We start from the raw sequence: 25,467 nt of genomic DNA, 5'->3' as shown, positions 1-25,467 counted from the left end.
CCTAGAAACCAGGCACATGGCAAACACTTAATAAGTGTTATCCATCATTACTGTAAGAGTTGAGCTGCTCCAAATGAAAGGGGATCCCTGCCCATTCCAACAGCCCCTGTCCATTCCAACACACACACACACACACACACACACACACACACACACACACACACACACGCACGCGCGCACGGATGCAGTGGAAACCAGCTCCGGTTGCGGAAGGCGCCACTTTTGACTCCTGGCCCAGTGCTCTTTCCAGCAGCCCCACCCCACCCACCCACCTACCTCGCCTGGAGCCCAGCCCCCTGGCTGCCCATCAGGGAAGAAGCAGTGATCCAGGTGACTCTCAGAGGCCCTGGCAGGTGACTCCCTGCAGCCTTAGAGGGAAGGCACCAGGTCTGGTCTGAGAGGCACCCCCGTGCTGTCTCTCTCTTCCTCAAGGATACTACAAATTAGGTGCAAAAGGAATATGCCACAGGGACCCAGAGATCAGGGGGTCTTCGTCCTCTAGCACCCAGCCCTAGATAGAACAATTGTGGTGATAATAACAATTACAATAATGGTGCCTATCAACGGGACAGAGCTTACTCTGTACCACTAAGTAAGCACTCTTTTCTAAGCACTTTACTTTTATTTATTCATTTACTCTTTACTGCAACCGAGTGAACTGGGTACCATTATTTACAGATGATGAAACCAAGACACAGAGAGGTTAAGCAACTTGTCCAACGTCACTCAGCTAATAAGTAGCTGTCAGAAAGCAAGAGACTTTCATTGGAGCTATCAGGCTGCACTGGCACACAGCTGGTTGCCATAGCAATGACCAAAAGTGAAAAGGTGAGCTGAGGATATATGAAATGGAGCACAAAAGTTGACCAACACATCCCGGAGCCCACCTAGCCACCTGCTGACTCAGCCTCCTGCTGTGCCCCCTGGGCTATGCCCTCCACCTACACTACCTGGAAGGGGGCACTTGGAGAAAGGTGTGCATCAATGTCGTGGAGAAAGAAAAGGGCAGTGGCAGAGGGGCTGGCCCCCGCCCCCTCCTCAGGGCATGCCAGGCTTCCAGGAAGTCACCCAACTGGGCTTGAGCCCATGGGACACGGCCACTCCCTGCACTTCACAATAAAACCCGCCCCATGCGTGAGTCATTGGGTTCCCAAATACATTTCCTCATGCAATTTGTCCCCAATCCATTTAAATCTAATCATCTTCATAACCTGCTTTTGACAATTTCCTATGCTATTTTCCATTTTGCCTCTGTTCTCAGGATTAGAAGATGCTGGGCACGACAACTCAACCATCAGGAGGGAGCGCGAGAGCCCTCCGCGTCCTTGGCCCAGTCAGGGCTCTCGGTGACAGACAGACAGAGCCAGGAGCACTTGTCCGTCTGTGTTCTGCTATGCTCACCCCAAGCAGGGCCTGCCACGTGGCAGGTGTTCAGTAAATGTTTATGAATGAATGAATGTATGATGGAATCAATGAATGCACAGCCCAGTCCTTGCTCTTATCTAAGGTTTCCTATTTAAGGACGAGATAAAACACTATAGAGCAGCATGTGAAGTGCCAAATGAAGGGCACAAAGCACGATGGGCTCTAGGAGTTCAGGTGAGGAAAGCACCCTATGAGCTGGGATATGCTCCAAAAGGGGAACTTGAGTTGAGCCTAAAGAATGAAATGGATTCCAGGAGGCAGGGAGCAGAGCACAGAGCACAGGCAGGGTCAGCTCAGCACATGAGACGGGCGGCGACAAGCCAGATTGTTGCGTATAGAATCCTACGTGTATTCTATTCCAACAAGCCCGTCCCCTCCATTCTCCCAACCCGGTGGCAGGTTCCTGTAAACTGGTATGAGCCCTGCTTCCCCTCTGGGGTGTTCTAACGATGGGCCCTGTGTACAAGGAGCTGGTTTGGGCAGAGATCTGCTGCCTCCCTCTGGCCCAGAGTTACCTTCACACCCACAACACACCCCAGTCTCAGACCTGGGACCAGCCACACCCTTGGGACGCTCGTCCTCCGCCCTCCGGGCTCAGGTCCAACCTCTGCCTCCCCCTCCTCCTCGGCTGCCCAACCCCTGCCTCTCCCACATGGCTCAGCCACCTCCCTGCCCCCTGGCACCCAGTCCCCGCCATACCCCCACCCAGCAGCACAGGGAAGTTGTGGAGAACCAGGCAGGCAGCATCCATCAGGCGGGAGCCAGGCCTTAAGGAAGAAGAGGGTGACATGGAGGTCACCAGGGTTCCCTGAAAGCCAGGGAAAAAAAACGCAGAGAGCCGCAGCCATCTGCAGTGACCTAAGGGACAGTGAGCCTGGCTCCTTTGCTCCCTAATCAACGTCCTCACGAGAGTCTAATTGTACCAGCTGTGGCTTTACGGTTTACCACCCGTGCTTCCACGATGTGCCTAACGCGGAAAGGGGCGCTGTGGGAGCTGGGGCGCCCCTCACTGGGGGCGGCAACTTCCCCGGCCGCCCCGTGCCACCCCCAGCCCTAAGGGTGGCAGATACAAGCCACGTGGCTTCGGACCCCTTGCTGGCCTGGGGGTCTGGGATTTCAGGACCAGGCTCCCGAGGCCTTGCAGAAGTCTAAGGAAGCGACGGGATCATAAGGAAGACGCTGGCGAGGAGACCGCGCTGCTCCCGGCCCTGAGCTCTCGCCGCGGGCTCGGCGCTGGCTCCTTTGACTGCAGGCCACCGCCAGCATTTCGCAAACAAGGAAACTGAGCATCATTGAGGCTAAGCAACTTCTCAGGCAGGAAGGTTAAGTCAGGTAGAAACTGTTGGGTCCAGGGTTGGGCCCAGGATGTCTGGTTGCAAACGTAGACTCTTTCCTTCACAGGCGGGGCCACTGGCCGTGACCACGGCCACCCACGAGTGCCCGGGTTGTACGATAAGGTGGGTTCCCTTCACCGCCCTACTTCAAGTTGGGGAGGGAGGGTGGATAGCGGGAGAGACCTGTTCCCCAACTCCAGCTGCTACTGCTTTCACACCTGTCTTTTCACTTAGCTCCACTATCCTATGTGTGTGTCTGTCTCCGTTTGTTTCTCCATCTCTCTCTGTGTATGTGTGTTTCTGTCTCTGTTCTCTTTGTCTCTCTCTCACATACCCGTGCACCTTTCTTCTTGAGGGTTCAGACTCTATTCCAGCGATGTTATTTGCACTCCCACCCTTGAACCTGTTCCCATTACAGGATCCCCTGTACCCAATGGCCTTTGACTGCCACCTAGTGGCGAACATTGGTAATGCTACCTTTCTTTTCTATTCCTTATCTGATGTGATGATACTCATTAACCAGAAGCCAAAATATTAAAAGCTTGCTCTTTGCTTCCTCCCACTTCAAAAAATTCCTCACTCTTGGACACAGCAGTAACAAGAGATTGCTGAAGTTTTCATGTGAGGTTCTAAATATATCGTTTAACTTGGCCATGACGTTGAAAACAGAATGATGGCTACTATTTATTGAGCATTTACATGCCAGACATTGTTCCAGGTGCTTAACACACATTGTTTCATTTATATTTTAATTCAACAATACTGGGAGGCTAGAATATTATTACTAGAAGTATTATTCTTCTATAATTGAAATCAAAATCAAGGCTCAGAAAGGTTAAATGGCTTACTCAAAGTCAAAAGCTAACGAATATGCAGAAGACCCAGGACTTACCAATATTTTAGTTTGTGAAGCTTGGGAAAGTTTAGCAAATGAGCCTCACAACACCCTTGGAGAACTACCCCCCTTGCTTCACCAGCCTGAGGCACAGAGGGAGGTCATATTCCTCTGAATATTCAAAGTCCTATGATTCAGAGCACTGCCTCCTGCCTACCTGGCAGATTTTATTCCAGTTTGTCGAATAAGGAAATGGAGACTGGAGACCTGGAGAAGTTAAGAAAGTTCTTCAAGGTCACAAAACTGGCTTTGCTTAGAAGTTGAGTCATAACCTATGTTTGAATCCTGAACATCGTTTATTGACTGTGTGACCTTGAGTAAGTCATCTTACTGCTTGTTAAAAACAAAATTAGCGAAGACATTACCTAACCAACTATAAATTTGTATCTACCATATGCTATTGATTGAGGGTTTAACGCCTGTTTTGCCACTTACAAGGCAAGAGGCTTAACCTGTGTGTCCTATTTTTTTCTGTGAAATGGGGATAACTATCTTACCTATTGTTGTGATGTTAAATAAAGATAATGCACATAAAGTGCTTAGACCTATGTAGTGCAGCCATTCAATAAATTTAGCTATTATTGTTGTTGTTCTTTAATTGTTCTCCCCATTGTATACGTGAGAATCCTAAGCCCCAAAGACTCCAGGTAACTTGTCAGTCATACAACTAATGAGTTGAAGGACCAAGTTTTAAAAGCAGAGCTGGACAATTGCAAGGTTCCTGCTCTGAGACTTATGAAGCAGCTGCAGTTTCGATCACATCTGCCTCCATAGGTAATCAGCCCCCCTTGCTCCACCAGCCTGAGACACAGAGGGAGGTCATATTCCTCTGAATATTCAAAGTCCTATGACTCAGAGCACCGCATCCTGCCTACCTAGAAAATGTTTTTCTTCTCTGCCTGCAGTTTTCCCTACTGTGATAACTCTAAGAACCTGAGCAGCGATCACTCAATCCAAGGGAACTATACCATCTCACTGAGAGAAAACCACAACTCCTGTTCATCTTCACCCCAACTGCCTGGGGAGGGGGCGGATTCTTGGACCTCTGTAGCTGTCACTGTCCTGCAGATCACTCCAGGGAACAACTGCTAGCAGTGTTTGGTCCCCAGATCCCATCACTCCAGAGACCACCTGGACCCCTACCTTTCCAGGGTGTGGTGATCTAACACAGTACACTTCTTCCTTAGGGCTTTAGCAAGTTGGAATTGAACTTCTGTCTCTTGCAACCAAAAAGTTCTAACCAGTATAGTCCTGTTTGGATCAGAACATGATTTCTTTTTTTAATTTTTTTTTTAATGATTTTCTTTTATAAGCTCCATGCTCCTAAGTGGCCACAGGATTTCAGACACAGTTGGAATGAATTTGTATCTACAATGCAATGCAGTTGCAGCTGTGATCAGGAACTCAGTGGATTCCAGGGCTGGCATTTTTGTGTGAATCCATTGGGAGATACTGGACAGTGTATTATTATAGCTGTCAGTTACATCTTTCCCCACCTCACCTGAACTTCACTCTTGTTGAATTCTGCAAAATTTTTCAAATGGCACATGCTCTCTCTTCGTTTAATGAATGTCCAAATCCCTATTAAGCATCTACTATGTGGCAGCAAGATAGGTGCTGGTGGATTCATAAATGAACAGAACAGACAAGGTCCCTGCCTGCATGGAATTCACAGCCTAGTGGGAGGAGATGGCTGGAAGGACATATCTCAAAATAATGAATGTATTTTGTCACCAAACAAACAAAATTAGTGAAAGGCCAGCTCGGCATTTTCAGAGTATTGCAAATAATTCTAGAAAATATTTTTCAGCTCTATCATGTACTAACCATGCTTTGATCTAATAAACATAAAAAAGAGACATTAATAGTACCTAGCTCCTCCAGTTGTTGTGGGGAAAGGAAACAATGCCTTTAAAATTCTTAGGATAGAATTTTGTGCACAGTAAATGCTCAAGAAATGTTAATTTTGCTACTACTATTAGTATTACTACTACAATTGGTGCAGAGGGTTCCATGAGAATAATCGTGAGATGACAAAATGTCTTGAATTCCTTTCCATAAAGATCAGAGAGTTTACAAGGAGCTGAAAGAAGGACTTTCCCATCGGCCACCTTGGGAGAGGGTGGGATATACCTGTGGGTCACCCGTGATATCATCGGGGCAAGTCCATCAAGCACCTGCCTTGGACCATTAGTTTGCATTCCCAAAAGCCTAATAACCAAAATGGAAATGAGAGTTTTATACTCACTCTTTCTTTTTTTAAGAAATAACAAAAAACATTTTATATGAGTTATAAAAATTATAATCAGTTCAGTCCCTCAGGATTCTACTCATTTTGTTCATGTTTTCAGTTTTAAAAATTCATTTTCCTCCACTATTCAGCAACTGGTTAATAGAAGGAATAAAGAAATTTTACAAAATACTTTCCCATATGTGTCATGTAAGAATATTAAATGATGAGGATATTGAAGTGCTATCTACTTGATAATGGGTACTAATGTTAAATAACAGAAATATTAATAGCTCTAATAGTCATTAAAAGTTCTATTGTTTCATTTAGATTTTATTCAGGAACTAAGAATTAGAATAACCATGAAATAAAGGATCCCTTTAAGCATTCTTATCATATTCATAAGCAGCAAGGGGGAAAAAAACACCCTTTGGAGGTAAAAATTGGGAGAAAATTGATAACAAGAGAAAAGCAGGAATAATAGTACATTACTACACTTGATTTTATTTACCTTGCAAGGTATCTATTGTCCTGTTGGAACAAAGTGCCAACCATTTCAAAAGTGCCACACACTAGTTATATCAGGCTGTATTAGGTAGAATATGCTACCATAGTGATACTCCATAACAAAGACCTGAAAAAACAGTGGCTTAAATCCTAAAGAACGCTAGGGCATTATAAAAGATTCTACAGAGGTTCCATGCACTAGGGTGACCTTCCAGAAACCTACAACCTCCAGATGGGTCCCTGGTCCAGGTAAGTCTTGAAACCTATTCAGCCCAACCTCTCCAGAACATCAACTGGTTCCATCCCCCTATCCCATGTTATCGACAGCCCATTCCATCATGAAAGAATTAGAATGGGCATAGCCCAAACACCCCTAAAGAGTGAGAGAAAGATCACAGGGGACGGTGGAGTTATTATACAGAGAAGTTCGGGAAATCATTATATTGATAGTTCTTTTAGTCTCCGCTATCTTAGAGCAGCTAGAAGTAAAACCTAAAATTGTGGAATTGTAACCCATACCAAACTCTGAAATCTGTTCTGCAGCTAATTGTTGCGATGTGCTTTGAAATTTATTGCTTTTTAGTGTATTTATACACTTTTTAGTGTATGTTATTTTTCACAAAAAAAAGAAAAGTCGATTGTGATGATAAATGCCCAGCTATATGATGTTGTGAACCACTAATTGTACACTTTTGATGATTATATGGTATGTGAGTATATACTATATATCAATAAAAAATAAACAATTAAAAAACAAACAAAACCAGTGGCTTGGACTGTCCAGCCCAGGACATTAAGGTAGCACTTTTCCCATAAAGGTGTCTGGGTTTCCAGGATCCTTCTACTTGGTTTTTTTTCCGCAGTGGGGTTCTTCCTCCCCTGCTCAGCCCGAAATGACTCACTACAGACCCACATTACAAATAACAGATGGAGAAAGTGATAAAAGATGGACCACAGACCCACATTACAAATAACAGATGGAGAAAGAGACAAAAGATGGGCACCACACCATTCTGAAGGATGTATGTCATATCCCCTCAAATTCCATTGGCCACAACAGCCCCACCTACTACCGGGGAGACTGGAAAATGTAGTCCCTGTTCCAGGAGGCACGAGCTCAGCCAAAAGTTAAGGGTTCTATCCCTGTGGGAAAAGGGAAGAGCGAATAATAAGGGAAGATCACTATTTCTCATCTAGATATTTGCATAATTATAAATTCAAACTTGAATTCACACTGGGAATATGGCGGGACTGGCCAGCTGACAAAAATATTTGGTATTCCGGGTTTTCTTTCATAAAAGATTGGTTTGCTTTCTTCGTTCACCCACCAAAAGCAATGAAATACAAACACGAGCCCAATGAGTTCCCCGGGTGTGTTTCATTGGAAGAAAACCAAAATCAGGTGACATAATTCTCTGGTCTGCTAATTAGCTATACAGAACTAAGTAAAAAAAAAAAAATCCCTTTTATAATTTCTTTATTGGTGAAATAAAAAGAAAAATTCTTACTTATAAAATATTAAGATCCCTGATTGGTATTGGCAATTTATCTGACCGAGCAACTTTAGAGTATGAAAACAAAAATAGTTCTTTAAGTTTTATCAGATAGGTAAAACGTCAGCAATGATTTTATTGCAACTTCTGAAAAAAAATTGGTAAAATTGGGAAGCAGAGAAATATTTCTCTAACAAATAAACCATCTGTGTATTTTTCTCCTTTATTACGGGAGGAAAAAAGTTCTCATGATTCTGCTGAAAGATCGTCTAACAATGCAAAGAGGTAATTGTGGACTGTCTTAAATCTCTATCCTATTGAGTATTTTTTCAATCTTCCTATGCAGATTTAAAGTCACATTACAAGCAGCTGCATGGTCTAAGAGCAATATCACCATAACTGGCTTGCTTGTGTCTGATACAAAAGCCCTCAACTCTTGGTCAGCATTTTGAAACATACAAAGTTGTCCTCATTTATTAAAAACTACCCCAATATGATCATTAGAGCACTAATCAAAGCTACAAAGCAGATATAGCTGAAGTTATTTTTGTTGGAAATACACAGATTATCCCAAGTTTCCAGTTTCTAGAAAAAGCAGAGAGCAAAAGCTGTACATTGCGAAAGTCAACTTTAGAATAGGTTTTCTTAGATGACCCGAGATGAGTAAGAGCCATTATTGTTGTATTGCTATAAAACAGATCATCATCCTTTACCTTATTACGTTTCTTCAATTTAAAGTTCCCAGTAACGTGTGATCACATCCAATTTCTCCATTCCCAAAGAATCCAAATAAGGGAGAGCTAGGAAAGAACTTTCTAAGTGCATCAGCCTCAACATTCCCCTTGGCTCAACAATATTTGAACCCCCTGCCCACACATGCAAGCAGGAAGCCAATGGTACTCTGCTCTAGGATGGCGACAGAACATAAAAAACCCCCGGTAAAAAAGAAAAAAGAAACCCCCCGGTAGTAGGTGGGGCTGTTGTGGCCAATGGAATTTGAGGGGATATGACATACATCCTTCAGAATGGTGTGGTGCCCATCTTTTGTCTCTTTCTCCATCTGTTATTTGTAATGTGGGTCTGTAGTGAGTCATTTCAGGCTGAGCAGGGGAGGAAGCGCCCCACTGTGGAAAAAAACCAAGTAGAAGGATCCTGGAAACCCGGACACCTTTATGGGAAAAGTGCCACCTTAATGTCCTGGGCTGGACAGTTCAAGCCACTGGTTTTGTTTGTTTTTTATGTGATGGTGGCACCACAGGCTCAGCAGTCTTCTCATCATGGCAGCCTCATTGTGGAGCACCATAGCACTCTGAGTTCCTTGTCCACCGTATGACAGTCCGGCCACACCAGTGGCATCAATATCCAAAGAGTTCTTTTCAGAAGTCAGTGATGACAGGTTGTCCATCTGGCCTCCAGCCAAGATGATATTCATGTCGCTGAAAGTGCTGACTGTGCGATGTCATTCCTGGCTCCAAACAGCAGTTATAGCTAAAGACAAGGACCACACGAAGTTCAGCGTTCTCTAAAAGATCCATTTCAGTGAGCTGATGCCTTTCTAGTGTTATATTTTTGGAATCCTTAATAAAATGAACGGGCTGTATTTTCATCCCTTCAATTTGAGGGAATAATAGAGCAAAACCAGATTCTCCAATCCCTAAACCAGATTCTCCAATCCGTAGTTCCTGAGGTTGATTGCTATCTGATCCCATTGGCGTCACTACAATTCCTGGGGTCACAATTCCCAGGACTTGGCATCGTTTTGGAAATAGCTTCTCAAGGGCAAATGTTGTTGTTTCTATACTAACTCTTTTCCTTGCTCTCTTGTGGCCACGACATTCTTCTAGACTAATGAAACTTTCTGAATTAGCCATGTAGCGAACTGTCCATGGTAAAATGTGAACGAACATTCTCAAGCTCCTCTGCTTCCACGTGGACCAAGCAATGTCCCTTCAGATGGCTGACCTCCTCCGGTCCAGTGGAGATCCGGGTTACACTTCAATGGGTCCACAACACCCTGGGCACACACTCCCTCCCTAAGCTGCACACACTCTGGGGATCCAAAAACCTTTACTTACTCGAGTTAGCCTCAGAGCACTAGCTGCCAGCCTTCTGGTTAATGGAAGTCTTGGTATCATATTCAAAGATGCAAGCTATTAGAAAATCTCTCCCATTTCAAAAATCTTGAGTAACATTGAGAAATGAAGTTTCCTAGTCGCACCCTGTCTTTAGAAGCCATTGGTCTAAAATGTGCATCTCTATTTCCACAGCAGAACATGAATTGTGTCTAAAAGCATGACGCACACCAGGTCCCAGAGGCAACTTATGGAACCCTGTGTTCTGAGGAAACCCTGCAGATGGTACCCCCTCACTTTCTGAGCATTGGCTTTTCACCATTTTCTAATAATAAACCCACACCAGAGCCAATAAGCAAGAATACCAGCACAGCCATTTAGAGTAAAAAATGTGACCCTCCTCCAGCCCAAGCAAAGAATTTGTTCAAATTTGTTCAAAGAAGCAAATGCAGCAGACTTGGTAACGTGCTCCAAGAACCACTGTGCCCACCCAGAAGCAGCTGAACCCATCTTACCTGTGAGTGCACTTGTTCTGGTGAATGCTCCATAGGGAAAATAAAGAAGATGAAAACTTACTGGGCATCAGTGAGGCCCACAGATGCCTAATGATAATCTTTGTAAGGAAATGTAGTTAGAGCACTGGGCTAGAGGCACTAGGGAAGTAAGAGCTTTTTTACTGCAACCCCTCCCTCATGCACACATATAATACGCCATGTTGCAGCCATTGAAAATAACTCATGAAGTTTTGAATAGCCTGGAGAAGAATGCTACAGAGGTAATGTTTAGCCCCTGCTCCAAAATATTGCATTCACAGAATTATGCAAGAAGAAAATTGTATAGGAAATACTGAAGAGAAATATATCAAATGTGATTGCTTCTGAGTGGAAGGATTATGGGTGTCAGATTGATTTTCTATTTTTTAAGCTTCATAATTTTCTTTGAACTGTAAAGATATTGGCTTAAATCAAAATTACATCTTAAGGCATGGGTTACAACAGTTGTAGCAATATGGCTAAGACAACAATTACAAAGAATGAGTAGTTGGTAAATGGAATTATACTGTTGTCAATTTATTAAATTGTAAAGTCATACGTGGGACATGTCAGCTGTGAACCAAGAAGTGGGGAAGAAAGTGAGGGAGGAATTGTGAAAGGTCAGGTGTGAAGTAGTAAAATATAAACTGCAAACAGACTGAGAAGTTAATGATGTATGTGATTAGTCACTAAAAAAAAAAAGATATCTAGCTAAAAAGTCAGTAGAGACAAGTAAAATGGTACAATACAAATATGACTAACCCAAAAGAAGTCAGGAAAAGAAGAACAGAACAAAAAAAAAAAAGAGAGAGAGAGAGAAGGGACAAATGAAAATCAAATAGCAAGATGAGAGATTTAAATCTAACCGTATCAATAATTATAGTTTAAAAATGGAGTTAATACTCCATTTAAAAAGCACAGATTGTCAGACTGGATTGAAAAAAAAAAAAAAGCAATGGCCAAGAAGTACTGCAAGTATGTGAAATAGAAACACTTGTACATTGCTGATGGGAATGTTGAATGATACAGCCATTGGGAGACAGTTTGGTAGTTCTGCCAAAAGCTAAGTATAGAATTACCATACGACTTGGCAACCCCTCTGTTAATATATTCCCAAGAGATTTGAAAGCAGGGACTTATACTGGTATTTTCACTCTGATGTTCATAACAGCATTATTCACTGTTGTCAAAATCGACGGCATAATTGCCAAACGATGGAATCAACCTAAGTGTCCATCAATAGATGAATGGATAAATAAAATGTGGCATATACATATGATGGAATATTATTCAGGCATAAAAAGAAATAAAGCTCTGATTCATACAACAACATAGATTAACCTTGAAGATACCATGTTGAGTGAAATAAGACAGACATGAAAGGACAGATATTATGACTCCACTTATATGACTAATTAGAACATGTAAATTCCCAGAGACAGAAAGTAGAGTACAGGTTACCAGGGAAAAGGGATGAAGGGAAATGGGGATTTAATGCATACTGGGTGTAGGATTTCTGTGGGGGGTGAAGAAAACCATGTAGTTTGGTGCTACGTGGTGGTGATGGTAGCACAGGATTGTGGTTGTGATTAAAACACACAAAGTATCTAACTATTTATGCTCTTTTTAATTTGCAGTACATTTCCAGTTAGAGAATTATTAAATGTGAGGTCTCCAACTTAAATGACTGCTCTCTTGGTCTCAGTTCCCCATCTGTAAAATGACATTATTCTAGCTGTGATGGAGCTGAAGCCAAGAAATCTCTCATGCCTATGAAGGCATCCCTCCTTCAGTACCTTCTGCTTATGGATGGCACCCTAGATCCATTTCATGCCAGAGAGAGTGGAGATCTAAAAGAGGGCTTTCTCTAAGGCCAATTCAGAACCCAGTGGCTCTCATCTCTCAGGTTCTTAATGAACCCTAGAGACCTCCTGTGCCAATTGAAAACTGTGTATACCCCAGAAAAACTATATTCTTTACTCTTCATTCAACATTTCTGGATGGATAAGTACATGGAAACTTGAGTAGTGCATGAGAGTGTAGGTTGTCCAGAGTGATGCCCCAATAAATCCCAAAGTGATTCGAACAGTGAATAAAAAAGTATTTTCAAAGTCCTCTTGGGAGAATGGGGAGAAAGGGGGGTAATTCAACTTCCTCATGTGGAGAATTCCTGATATTCTCACAAGCAATGAGGACAACCAAATCAATAGGTCGAGCCCTCAATCTTAGGGTTTGTTCATATGGGACTTATCCCTACAAAGAATAGGCTGAAACTACTTAAAATCAGGCCTAAGAGTCACCCCCAGAGAACCTCTTTTGTTGCTCAGATGTAGCTTCTCTCTCTCAGCCAATATGACAAGCAAACTCACTTCCCTCCCCTCTCTACATGGGAAATGACTCCCAAGGGTATAAACCTTACTTGCAATGTGGGACAGAAATCCTAGAATGAGCTGGGACTCAGCATCAAGGAATGAGAAAACCTTCTAGACCGAAAGGGGTAAGAGAGAAATGAGACAAAATAGTGTCAGTGGCTGAGAGATTTCAGAGTCAAGAGGTTATCCTGGAGATTATTCTTACACATTATATAGATATTTCCTTTATAGTTTAATGCATATTAGAGAAGCTAGAGGGAAGTACCTGAAACTGTAGAGCTGTGTTCCAATAGCTATGTTTCTTGAAGATGATTGTGTAATGATACAGTTTCGCAATGTGACTGTGTAATTGTGAAAACCTTGTGTCTGCTGCTCCTTTTATCTACAGTATGAACAGATGAGTAAAATATGAGTTAAAAATAAATAAATAATAGGGAGAACAAATGTTAACATAAATTGAGTAGATTGAAATACTAGTGATCAATGAAAGGGAGTGTATGGGGTATAGAAAAAAATAGGGGGAGCAAAGGTTAAAATATATTGGGTAGATGAAAATACTAATAGTCAATGAGAGGGAGGGTTATGGGGTATGATATGCATGAGTTTTTTCTTTTTTCTTTTTATTTTTTTCTGGAGTGATGCAAATGTTCTAGGAAATGATCATGGTGATGAATATACAGCTATGTGAAGATATTGTGAGCCACTGATTGTACACCAAGTATGAAATGTTCATATATTAAGAATGTTCATGTTTGTATGTTGTTTCGTTGTGTCAATGAAAGAAAGAAAGAAAGAAAGAAAGAAAGAAAGAAAGAAAGAAAGAAAGAAAGAAAGAAAGAAAGAAAGAAAGAAAGAAAGAAAGAAAGAAAGAACAAAGAAAGAAAGAAAGAAAGAAAGAAAGAAAGAAAAGAAAAGAAAAGAAAAGAAAGAAAGTGTCAGTGGCTAAGAGATTTCAGAGTCGAGAGGTTACCCTGGAGGTTATTCTTTCGCGTTACATAGATATCCCCTTTTTGGTTTGTGGTGTATTGGAGTGGCTAGAGGGAAGCGCCTGGGGCTGTGGAGCTGTATTCCAGCAGCCATATTTCTTGAAGATGATTGTATAATGATATAGCTTTCACAATGTAACTGTGTGATTGTGAAAACCTTATGTCTGCTGCTCCTTTTATCTGTGGTATGGACAGATGAGTAAAACATAGAGATCAAAAATAAATAAATAATAGGGGGAACAAATGTTAAGATAAATTGAGTAGATTGAAATGCTAGTGATCAATGAAAGGGGGTGGTAAGGTGTATAGAAAAAAATAGGGGAAACAGAGGCTAAAATATATTGGGTAGATGGAAATACTAGCAGTCAATGAGAGGGTTAGGGTTAGGGCATGTATGAATTTTTTTCTCTTTATTTTAATTTCTTCTTCTGAATTGATGCAAATGTTCTAAGAAATGATGATGATGATGAATATAGAACTATGTGATGATATTGTGAGTTATTGATTACATACCATGAATGGATGGAATGATCATATGGTAAGAATGTTCATGTTTGTATGTTGTGTTTTAAAAAAATTTTTTTAAATATGGATAAAAAATAAACAAATAAAAATGGGAGAATAAAGGTTAAAAAAGATTGAGTAGGTTGAAATACTGGTGGTCAATGAAGGAGTGGTGAGGGGTATGGCAATTATGAGTGGTTTTTTTTTCTTTCTCTTTTGGAGAGATGCAAATGTTCAAAAAAATGATCATGGTGATGAATACAAAACTATGTGATGATATTGTGAGCCATTGATTGTACACCATGTCAATAATGTTTGTATGTCAAGAATGATGGTATGGCGGTGTGTTGTTTATAATAAAAATATTAAAAGGAAAAAAAAGACCAAGGGCTTGGCCTATTGATTTGGGTGTCCCTACACAGTATCCAAGGTTTCCCCAGTGGGAAAGTTTAACAGTTCCATATTTATCCTCCCATCTCTAAGGGACTTTTCCAATATTTTTTGGTTATCTGCTTAATATACTCTGGGATGTATCCTGGCATTACATTAAGCTATACAGGATTAAAGGCCCTCATTCTTATTCTGACAAAAATAGAGCGCCCTGTGTTTGAATTGTTTAAATGATCTATCCAGACAGGTTGAGTTAGATTATATGCTACAGAGATGAAATTCTAAAATACAGACAACGTCTTCTTTACCTCTGTATTCTGAATTACCTTAATCCTGAGCTGTTCGGTTTTGTTCTTGTCTCTAAATACCAGATTATACAATAAAACAGCCGCTCAAATAACAATGACTGCCTGGTCTCTTTTTCAATGCCTTTAACAGTTGTTGTATGTGGCAATGCTTGACCTTCAGAAATGCAGAACTCCTACTCTAAGTCTTAGATTTCACACAGACACCCAAAGTCCCAGGGAAATACTGGGTTATATATATATACATATATAGGACAGCCTCTCAAAATCTAGAAATAACAACTACAGCTCTGGACTAAACATGACTGCTATGAGGGCTTACGATCCAGACTCTAATTTTCTTCTAAATATTTTCTAAATGAGACCATACAATATTTGCTCTTTTGTTTCTGGCTTATTTTGCACCACCCAGTGTCCCACAGGTTCATTCACAGTGTTGCATGCTTTATGACTTCATTCCTTTCTGTAGCAGCACAATATTCTTGGGTGTCCCTAACCAGTATCCAAGGTTTCCCCCGTAGTAAAGTTTAACAGTTCCATATTTATCCTCCCATCCCTAAGGGACTTTTCCAATACTATTTGGTTATATATATACCACAGTTTGCAATTCTACTTCTCAGTCAGTGTATCCTTCAGCCACTTCTATCCATTAGGCATCACGTATATAATGTCCAAAGTCAACAGTTCATGTCTCACATTTTCCTCACTTAGTGGTATAGTCATCAACACTTTCAATTTTAGGTAATTTTCATGGCTCCCAAGAGAAAAATAACCGATAAACACACCCTCAACAATAGTAAATCCAACCTCCCCTTAACTCTTGTCCTTCCCCTCAACCCCCATTATTTACCCCTGATACTGCTGTGGCACTGTTGATGTCTTCATGTTAAACATAGCCCGCAGAGTGCAATAGCAGTTATCACCCTATATTCTGATATTATAAACTGTTTGTACAAGATTCATACCTTTGAAGTAGTTCTTGCAAGGACTTATTTACATTTGTAGTTTTAATCAGTGGGACACATGGCTCTATACAACCCTTTTCAATATGGCAATATTATTTATAGACCCACTAATGAACTGCCTTCACTTCTATCCATTCCCTCACATTTAAGTTCAACCTCATTAGTTAACCGTTCACCCATCTCTAGCTTCCATGAATCTCTAGATCCCCTATATTCTGTATTATAAGCCTCTGAGTTTGCCTTTACCAAGGTCATAAAAGTGAAATCATACAGTATCCATCCTTTTGTATCTGGCTATTTCGCTTGGCATTATATCCTCAAGGCTCATCCATCTTGTCATGTTGCTTCAGGATCTCATTTTGTCTTACAGCTGCAGAATATTCCATTGTATGTATATGCCACATTTTGTTTATCCACTCATTTATTCATGGGCACTTGGATTGTTTCCATGTTTTGGTGACCTCTGTCTCATTTCTGATTTTGTTTATTTGCATCCTCTCTCTTTTTTTCTTTGTCAGCCTAGTAGGGGTCCACCGGTTTGACTGATTTTCTCAAAGAACCAACTTTTGGTTTTATTGATTTTTCCCTATTGTTTTTCTTTGTTCTCCAATTCATTTATTTCTGCTTTAATGTTTGTTTTTTTCTCTTCTTCTATTTGCTTTGGGGTTGGTTTGCTCTTCTTTCTCTAATTTCACCAGATGAGCAGTTAAGTCTTTATATAATGTTTAATCAAAAATTCTTATGGCTTCTGAGTTTTATGTCATGGTTAAGAAAGCCTTCCCCAATCCAAGATAACAAAAGAATTTTTCCCTGTTTTCTTCTACTTCTTTATTTTTTTCTTTACTTATATATAATTCATTTAAAATGTAATCCTGAAATCTTCCCACAAAAAAAAGCCCAGGACCTGATGTCTTCACAGGAGAATCTTATCAGACATTTCAAAAAGAACTAATGCCAATCCTTCTCAAACTCTTCTAAAATTTTGAAGAAAAAGGAATGCTACCTAACTCATTTTATGAAGCTAACATCATTCTAATACCAAAATCAGATAAAAACAATACAAGAAAAGAAAACTACAGGCCAATCTCCCTAATAAACATAGATGCAAAAATTCTTTACAAAATACTAGCAAATCATATCCAACACCACATTAAATGAATTACACATCGTGATCAAATGGGATTCATACCAGGAATGCAAGGGTGGTTCAACATAAGAAAATCATCAACGTAATATGGCACATTAACAAATCAAAAGGGAAAAATCACATGATCATACCGATTGATGCTGAAAAAGCACTCGATAAAATCCAGCATCCTTTCCTGATAAGAACACCTTAAAAGTTAGGCAATCAAAGGAAACTTTCTCAATATCACAAAGGGCATATATGAAAAACCTATAGCAGGCATCATACTTAATGGTGAGAAATTGAAAGCATTCCCCTTGAGATCAGGGACAAGACAAGGATGCCCATTGTCACCACTATTACTCAAAATTGTATTGGAAGTACTAGCTGGAGCAATTAGACAGGAAAAAGAAATAAAAGGCATCCAAATAAGAAAGGAAGAAGTAAAATTTTCATTCTTTGCAGATGGCATGATCCGATACTTGGAAAATCTTGAAAATCTACAGCAAAACTACTTGAGCTCATAAACAAATTCAGCAATGTGGCAGGATACAAGATTAATGTACAAAAATCAGTTATGTTTCTATACACACGCAATGACCTGTTATGTGTTGCTTGTGACCTAGCGACCAGAAGAATTAAGAATAAGCCTAACCAGGGATGTCAAAGATTTATACACAGAAAATGACAAAAATTGCTAAAAGGAATAAAAAATGACCTGGATAGATGGAAAGATATTCCATGCTCATGGATAGGAAGGTTGAATATCATGATGTCAATTCTACCCAAACCGACCTAAGATTCGATGCAAAACCAATAAAAATCTCAAAAACCTACTTTGGAGACTTGGAAAAACTGGTTATCAAACTTATATGGAAGGGAAAGAGACCTCGCATAGCTAAAGATATCCTAAAAAAGAAGAGCAAACTGGGAGGTCTATCACCTCCTGACTTTAAAGCTTACTATAAAAGCCACAGTGGTCAAAACAGCATGGTACTGGCACAAAGACAGAAGGACTGACCAGTGGAATAGAATTGAGGGTGCAGAGATTGACCACTAAATTTATGGACATCTGATCTTAATCGATAAGACCCCCAAATTCACTGAATTGGGACACAATAGTCTTTTCAATAAATGAGCATGGGAGAACTGGATTTCAACAGGCAAAAGAATGAAAGAGGACCCCTACCTTACACCTTACACAAAAATTAATTCAAGATGGATCAAAGGCCTAAATGTAAGAGGCTGTATCATAAAACTTCTTGAAACAGGGTGGGCCACGGTGGCTCAGCAGGCGAGAATGCTTCCCAGGTTCGATTCCCGGTGCCTGCCCATGTAAGAAAAAAAAAAACTTCTTGAAACAAATGTAGGGAAACATCTTCAAGATCTAATAATAGGAGGTAGCTTCTTAAACTTTACACCTAAAGCACAAGCTGCTTGAGAAAAACAGACAAATGGGAATGCCTTAAGATCAAGAGTTTCTGTTCCTCAAAGAACTTTGTTAAAAAGGTGAAGGGGCAGCCATCCCAATGGGAGAAAATGTTTGGAAACCACATATTGTATAAAAGCTTGATATCCTGTGTACATAAAGAAATTATACAGCTCACCAACAAAAGAACAAACAACCCAATTTTAAAATGGGCAGAGGAAATGAATAGGCACTTTTCCATGGAGCAAATACAGATAGTTAAAAATACATGAAGAGCTGCTCGTCTTCATTGGTCATAAAGGAAATGCAAATTAAGACAACAATGAGATATTACCTCACACCTATAAGAATGGCTGCTATTAAACAAATAAGAAGCTATAAATGTTGAAGAGGATACTGAGAAATTGGAACATTTATTCACTGTTGGTGGGAATGTAAAATGATTCAGCAACTGCTGGAAATCAATTTAGCAATTCCTCCGAAAACTAAATATTGAGTTGCCCTATGACCTGGCAATACCAATACTCAGTATATACCAATACTCAGTATATTCAGTTGAGGGCACTGACACGAACAGACATTTGCACACCGATGTTCATAGTGGCACTATTCACAATTGCCAAGAGATGGAAACAATCCAGGTGCCCATCAACGGGTGAGTGGATAAACAAAATGTGGCCTATATATATGATGGAATATTATGCAGCATTTAACAAACTGTTGTTCCAAAACATATGACAACGTGGATGAACCTTGAGGAAATAATGCCACCAGTGTTTTGGAATGGCTAGAAGGAAAAATCTGGGAGAAGGACATGGTGGCCCATGACAGACTCTGGGAACTGTTCTGTAGCTGTTTGTTTGGGTGTGCTTTGAAAATTGTTGCTTTTTTCTTTCTTTTCTTTGTATATATATATATGTTATATTTTGCAACAAAAAAGGTTTTAAAAAATATAGGCAGGTATAGTAATAGTAGATAAAATAAATTTCTGAAAAACAAAATTTGAAAATATTTAGTAACATAGCTCACTACTATAGCAAAATTGATATTTGTAATAACTTTTTACTTGATATTTTGAGAACTCATTCAGTTTTGATAGCTAATCAAATGGTATTTAAGATACTGTTTAATATTTAGAATTCAGGCAACTCTAATATCTGTATTTATATATTTTTCCCCTTCCTTGCTTTAATTTTAAATTGGTTTATGAAACATATTGTACAAACAGGCATTATGATGATTACTTAGATTTTTTTTTTAATATGCTTGTGGATAAGCTATGTAAGATGTTCATTTTAGGTGGTTAAGATTTCCATATGTTAATTGTAAAAATATTTGTATCGCCATAGTTTCCTGAAATCAGAAAATGTTTAGTAACATAGGTCATTACTATAGCAATGCAGATATTTGTAAGAACTTTCTACTCGATATTTTGAGAACATTCACAGTTTTGACAGCTGATCAAATGGTATCTAAGTTCATGTTTAATACTTTGAATTTAAGAAGTTTGATATCTGGATTTGTAGATTTTTTTTCCTTGTGGCCTTCATTTTAAATTCATGTACAAAAACTTACTGTGCAAACACAGGCTTTACAATGAAAAAACAAAAAGGAAAGAAATGGGACTGGGAAAGACAGGAAGCAGAATAAGGATGCAATCTCTAGCAAAGGGGGCTTCACCCTGATCTTGCAGGGTGCGCGCTGGTGTGTAATTTAGGGTCCCAGCGTCCTGGCCAGACGCAGAAGAGCTGGGCCAGCTGCCTCCCCCCACATCTACCTCTCACTGGCTAAGGGCCTCCATGGAGAAGGCGCGTGCCAGACCTGTCCATCGCTCTGAGCATGGTGGAAAGGTGGCTCCAGCAGCCCAAGAAGAGTCGAAGGGGCCTCTGGGCCCCATGACAGCCTCTCCAAGGGGTCATCTAACAATGGCGAGCTTTCACAAGTCCAGTGAGCCGACTTGTTAGGTAGCTCATCTTTACAGAATGTCCAAACCAGTCTCGACCGTGAGCTTTAGGCCGATGTTAAATCCCTTGAATTGATAATGGCACTTAAGGTGGTTACACAAGTGAATATCCTTAGGTAAGTGCTCTTAGGACATGCACATGGAAATATTAAGTGTTCAAGGACCCTGAGGTATACAACCCAGTCTCAAATGTTTTGAAAAAATTGGTAGATAGGTAGATGGACAGATGGACGTTAGACGGATGGATGGATTTGATAATGTCAAATGGGGCAAAATGTTAAAAGTTGATGGATCTGAGTGTCTGCGTGGGGTTTATATTGGAGTTCTCTATCTGGGTTTTGTTTTATTTTCACAACGGTCCTGTAAGTTTGAAATCAGTTCAAAATAAAAAAGTTAAAAAACAAAACAAAACCAAAAAATGTAATCCTGTATAAGATATAAGGTACGGTTCCTAATATACTTTATTCTAGATGGCTTCTCATTTCCCAATAACACTTACTGACTAGTCCATACCAACCACCCTCCCATTTTAAACAGCACCTAAAACATATACTAAATTCCCATGTGTATTTATGCCTAATTTCTGAGAGTTTTTGCCCTGCTCCATTGATCTCTCTGCCTATATTTATGTTAATACCACATTGATATATTTATTGAGGCTTTGTAATAGATTTTAATGTTTGGAAGGGCTGGTCAACCCTCATTACCCCCTTTTTTTTCTTCCAGAAATAGCTGAGGTTTTATTTTATTGTATTTCCTAGCTTGCTTTGTATATAGTATTTTTTGTATAATAATTTTGAACCCAGCTGCCTTCCTGAACTACCTTAGTTGGTGGTAATTTTTTAGTTGATTCTCTGGGCTTTTCCAGGTGTGCAATCACACCACCGGTCACTCTCTGAACCCCCCTTATGATAATCTCCAGCCTCACCATCCACTGGAATCCTGCCTGCCCTGATCACCATTGACTTTCTATTGTATAGCCCAAGGCCATGGTCCACATCTTACTCAACCTCTCGGGATGGATTGATGCCATATTCACTCCCACCTTCTAGAACTACTGTTTCACTTCAGCTTCTGGGATACTGTGATCTGGTCATTTTCCCTATTCTTCAGTAGCTGCTTCCTTCCAGCTTGTTGGCTGGGTCCTCCAGGTCTCCGGAGATTGGAGGCCCTAATACTGAGTCTCAGAATTCCTCTTCATGGGCACTCACCTCTGGGACCAGCAACTCCAGTTCTTATGGAATGGAAGGAGAGATGATCCCATGTGTTGCTCGTTGCATGTCTGCACGGCCTGGAACAGGGCCTGGCACGTTGGAGGGGCTCAGTAAATACTGGTGAATGAATGAATAAAGTTCTTGGGATTGTTTGAAACATTTCCTTGTTAAAATGAGGTTTTTAAAGGAAATGACAGACAAGTCAATTTGGCTGTAGCACAGGCACGTGAAAGGAAGTCACAAGAGATAAGGCTGAAAGCATTGGATGGCTCTAGATGATTGGAAAACAATCCAGCTAACAAATGTCATGAAATAGAAGGAGGAATGTGACAGTGTACCTGGTATGTTCAATCCCTTATCTTCCCCTCCCCCACCCCCACATGGGCAGGCACCGGGAATCAAACCCAGGTCTCTGGTATGGCAGGGGAGAACTCTGCCTGCTGAGCCACTGTGGCCCGCCCTGATTCCTTATCTTTTATGAAGGAAGTTAACATATCTTTTTTTAATGTATTCTTTTTTAATATTGATAAATTAAAAATAGAAATATACTTTTAGTATGTATAACTTCTAAAAAAATTAAGGAGTGAAACTTAACATTGATTGATACTGTGGGATTAGATACTGAGGAATGAGATTAATTTTATTTGAAATAAAATTAATATGCACACATTACTGTTGTGATCAAAAATATACCTGGTGGACTAAGCCACATAGAGTTTTGAAAGCCAAGCAGAGGAGAGAAGACCATTCTCTGACTATGAAAGCTCACATTGCTTGGTGGCCCTGCTCCTTGCTGAGGCTAACAGTGGGCAGTGAAAGACTACAGGACAGCAATTCCTTGTCGGGAGGGGGACTCTATGGGCAGAGGCCAAGATACATGATTGTGAAGTTTCTTGTCTCAAACAGCTCCAAACTGATTTGCCAGTAGGTTCCTGCGCAGGAAATCACAGGGGCTGTCCATCATCTTGATAAGCCTTGCTTGCTCAGATAAAAACTTTGACTCCAGTTCCTGCAGGCATCTCCCCTTCCAGAGGGTAGAAAAGCGCTCTGGAGTTTGTCAATCTCAAGATAGTTCTTCCTTCTCTCCTGACCACCTCTAGCAAGAGAAGTAGTGCTAAGGTAAGAGCTTGCCAAAAAATTTTCTTCTTCCAAAGCCAAGGTTGGATTTTCCTCTTCTGAAAATAACCTCATGAATTAATCGAGGGTGGGACATGCAGACAGGAAAAGGTAGGCGATAGTTAGTTCCTTCGTGGAAGCTTTGGGGGCTGACAGCTGAGACTGTGGGAGATCCAAATGCAGTAAACCAGGTACTTTCTACTTCTGATTGATCTCCCTATATTCTTCCTTTCTCTCCAACATTCAAACGCGCAATTACCTGAGAAATACTTTGCTCATTTTAATTTGGGGAGCAAATACTGAATAATGCGGCAGGGAGCAGTGGGAAAGCCTTGGGCAGGCTTGTGAAGACCAGGAGCTGATCTTGGAGCTACGGTTCACTGTGTTATCTCAGGAAAATCACTTTGACTCTTGAAGCCTCAGCTTCTTCCTCTGTGAAATGAGATTACAACAGCTGACTTCTAAAGGGCATATGCTAAATGCTAGGGATACAGTGAACAAAACAGTCGTGACTTAGGCCTTTTGGAGCTTCAAATTTGATGAGGGAGACAAATACATCACTCCTAAAAAGCTAGATTAACAAATTGCCGTTAAGTACTATGAAGAAAAAATACGAACTGCCCTGAGTGAGGTCAAGAGAGCTTCTGGTTATCCTTCCATGTCCTCCTCTGGCCAATCAGGGGTGTGGGAGCTTGCCACCCTCTCTGAGAGGGTGCCTGATGATGCCTCCAGTCTTTGGGGTATCTCTGAGCCCCGAGAGGAAGATGCATCCTTTTTCCACCTGGAGGCCTCCTGCCCTGAGGGGGTCTTCTGCAGTTTGGACCAACATCTCCCTTGTTTGAAGCAGGAAAGGGCTCCTGGATTCAGTTGTTTATTCACAGTTGGCTTCTACTCACATCTCTTCTTATTTGATTGCATCTCTTCCTCACTGTTTCTGAAATTTGTTTAAACTAGGCTAAAAAACCCACATCTTTGGTATTCCACTTTGGATTTGTCTTGGGAATTTGTTTGCCTTTTCTCCCCATTCCGTGTGTCATCAACACGCTACCCTGGCAGTGGGGCTGGAGGGTGTGGTTAAGTTTGGGGACTCTGATGCAGACTTGGAGGTTCAAATCCAGGCTCGACCACTTGTTTGCACGAGACATGAAGCAAATCACTCAACCTTCTTTTGCTTCCATTTCCTCATGTTTTCTATGGGAATAATAATATAATCATCTCACTGGGCTATTAATAAGATCAAAAGAGTTATACTTGATATGCACCCAATCTACTGCTATTATTCACCCGACTGTGTTAGTCATCATTGTAAGTTGGAATCCACAAGAGCATCCATCTTTTCACACTAAGTCCTGCACAATGTAGAAAGGGGCACTTTTTCTACTTCCTATCTTCACCCCCAAAGAATCCTCTTACACAAATACTTTAATCAGCAAAGCAAACTACTCAAAATCACCAGGGGAAGAAAATGGGTGAATTTACATTGCACACCTCATCACTTAATAATCCCCCTTAGATATTTGCATGCTTCAAATTAATCTTTTCGGCTGCATGGGCACCTCTCTCTCTCTCTTCTCCTAACGTTGCTCTTTTCTTTTCTCAGTTTAGAAAAATTCAGTTCAGTCCCGAATCCTCTCCCTAAACTGTGAACTTAAACTCTTCCAGGCACTCAGTGAAGCCAGATGCTGGCCCTCCCTGGTTTGGAAGCATCCCAGGGGCCATGATTAGTGATTTGTTCAGCATAAGTAGTTCTTTCAAACACACAGAGCTTTGCACTGAAGGCATAATGATGAGTGGAATTTCTTCATTTTTTTTACATGTGTTTCCTTGTGACTAATTTCTTTTAATATTTTCTGTCTTGCATTTAACCTATATCGTCCACTATACTTAGGATCTCAATTTATGTATTCCCTTATTCATTTTTAATTAAAAATGCACTGACTACCCACTGTATTTCCCACCTAGAGCTAGGCCCTGAGGACACATCAGTAGACAGAGAAAAGCGCTTCCTGTCCTCATCAAGCTTACATCTGAGCTATTTCTGGCCATCCCCCCACCTGTCATAGCAAGAGGTCACATTCCTCCCCAGTTCCTAAAGCATGTTCTCTTTCTCCTGGTGGGTGGATGGCTCTTGTCCCTGGGGAGGGCCCATGGTTCATGTCTGGGGCTTCCATCTTCCCAACCCCAAGAGGAGACCTCCAGAAGGAGTGCTGGACCCAGAGCCCTGTTGCTGCCCCCACAGAGCCCATCCCAGACCTTTCTCCTGTTAAAGACTGAGGGACATGACGCGGCCTAGGGTGGTGAGCAGGGACCGCAGAATAGCCTCATATCAGGAGAAGACCCGTGTTGCAGTAGAGAGAGCCCAGGCTTTAGAATCAGCAAGAACTCAGTTTGAATCCAGGTTCCACGACATCCCCAGTTTGAATCCAGGTTCCACGACATCCCCGCCTTTGATAACTTCTTTATTCTCTGCAGGCCTCCAATTCCCTCCCCCATGGAAATGGGAACAGTAACACCCACCTAGCAGGATGGTCACGAGAATCAGTGAGCATACAGCAGATGCTCAGCTCTTGTTTGTCTTCCCAGGGGCACCTGTGGCAGATTTCTGAGC

At 41.0% G+C, this 25,467-nt stretch overlaps 1 pseudogene; it reads right to left on the bottom strand.

Moving 5' to 3' along the window:
* Nucleotides 1-9,073: 9,073 nt before the first annotated feature.
* On the bottom strand, nucleotides 9,074-10,120 carry LOC143645247 (F-box only protein 22 pseudogene; annotated as a pseudogene).
* Between the last annotated feature and the right edge of the window lie 15,347 nt (nucleotides 10,121-25,467).

This window comes from Tamandua tetradactyla, chromosome 8, assembly GCF_023851605.1.
Source record: "Tamandua tetradactyla isolate mTamTet1 chromosome 8, mTamTet1.pri, whole genome shotgun sequence".
NCBI lineage: Eukaryota > Metazoa > Chordata > Mammalia > Pilosa > Myrmecophagidae > Tamandua > Tamandua tetradactyla.
This window is presented reverse-complemented; position numbering and strand designations above follow the sequence as displayed.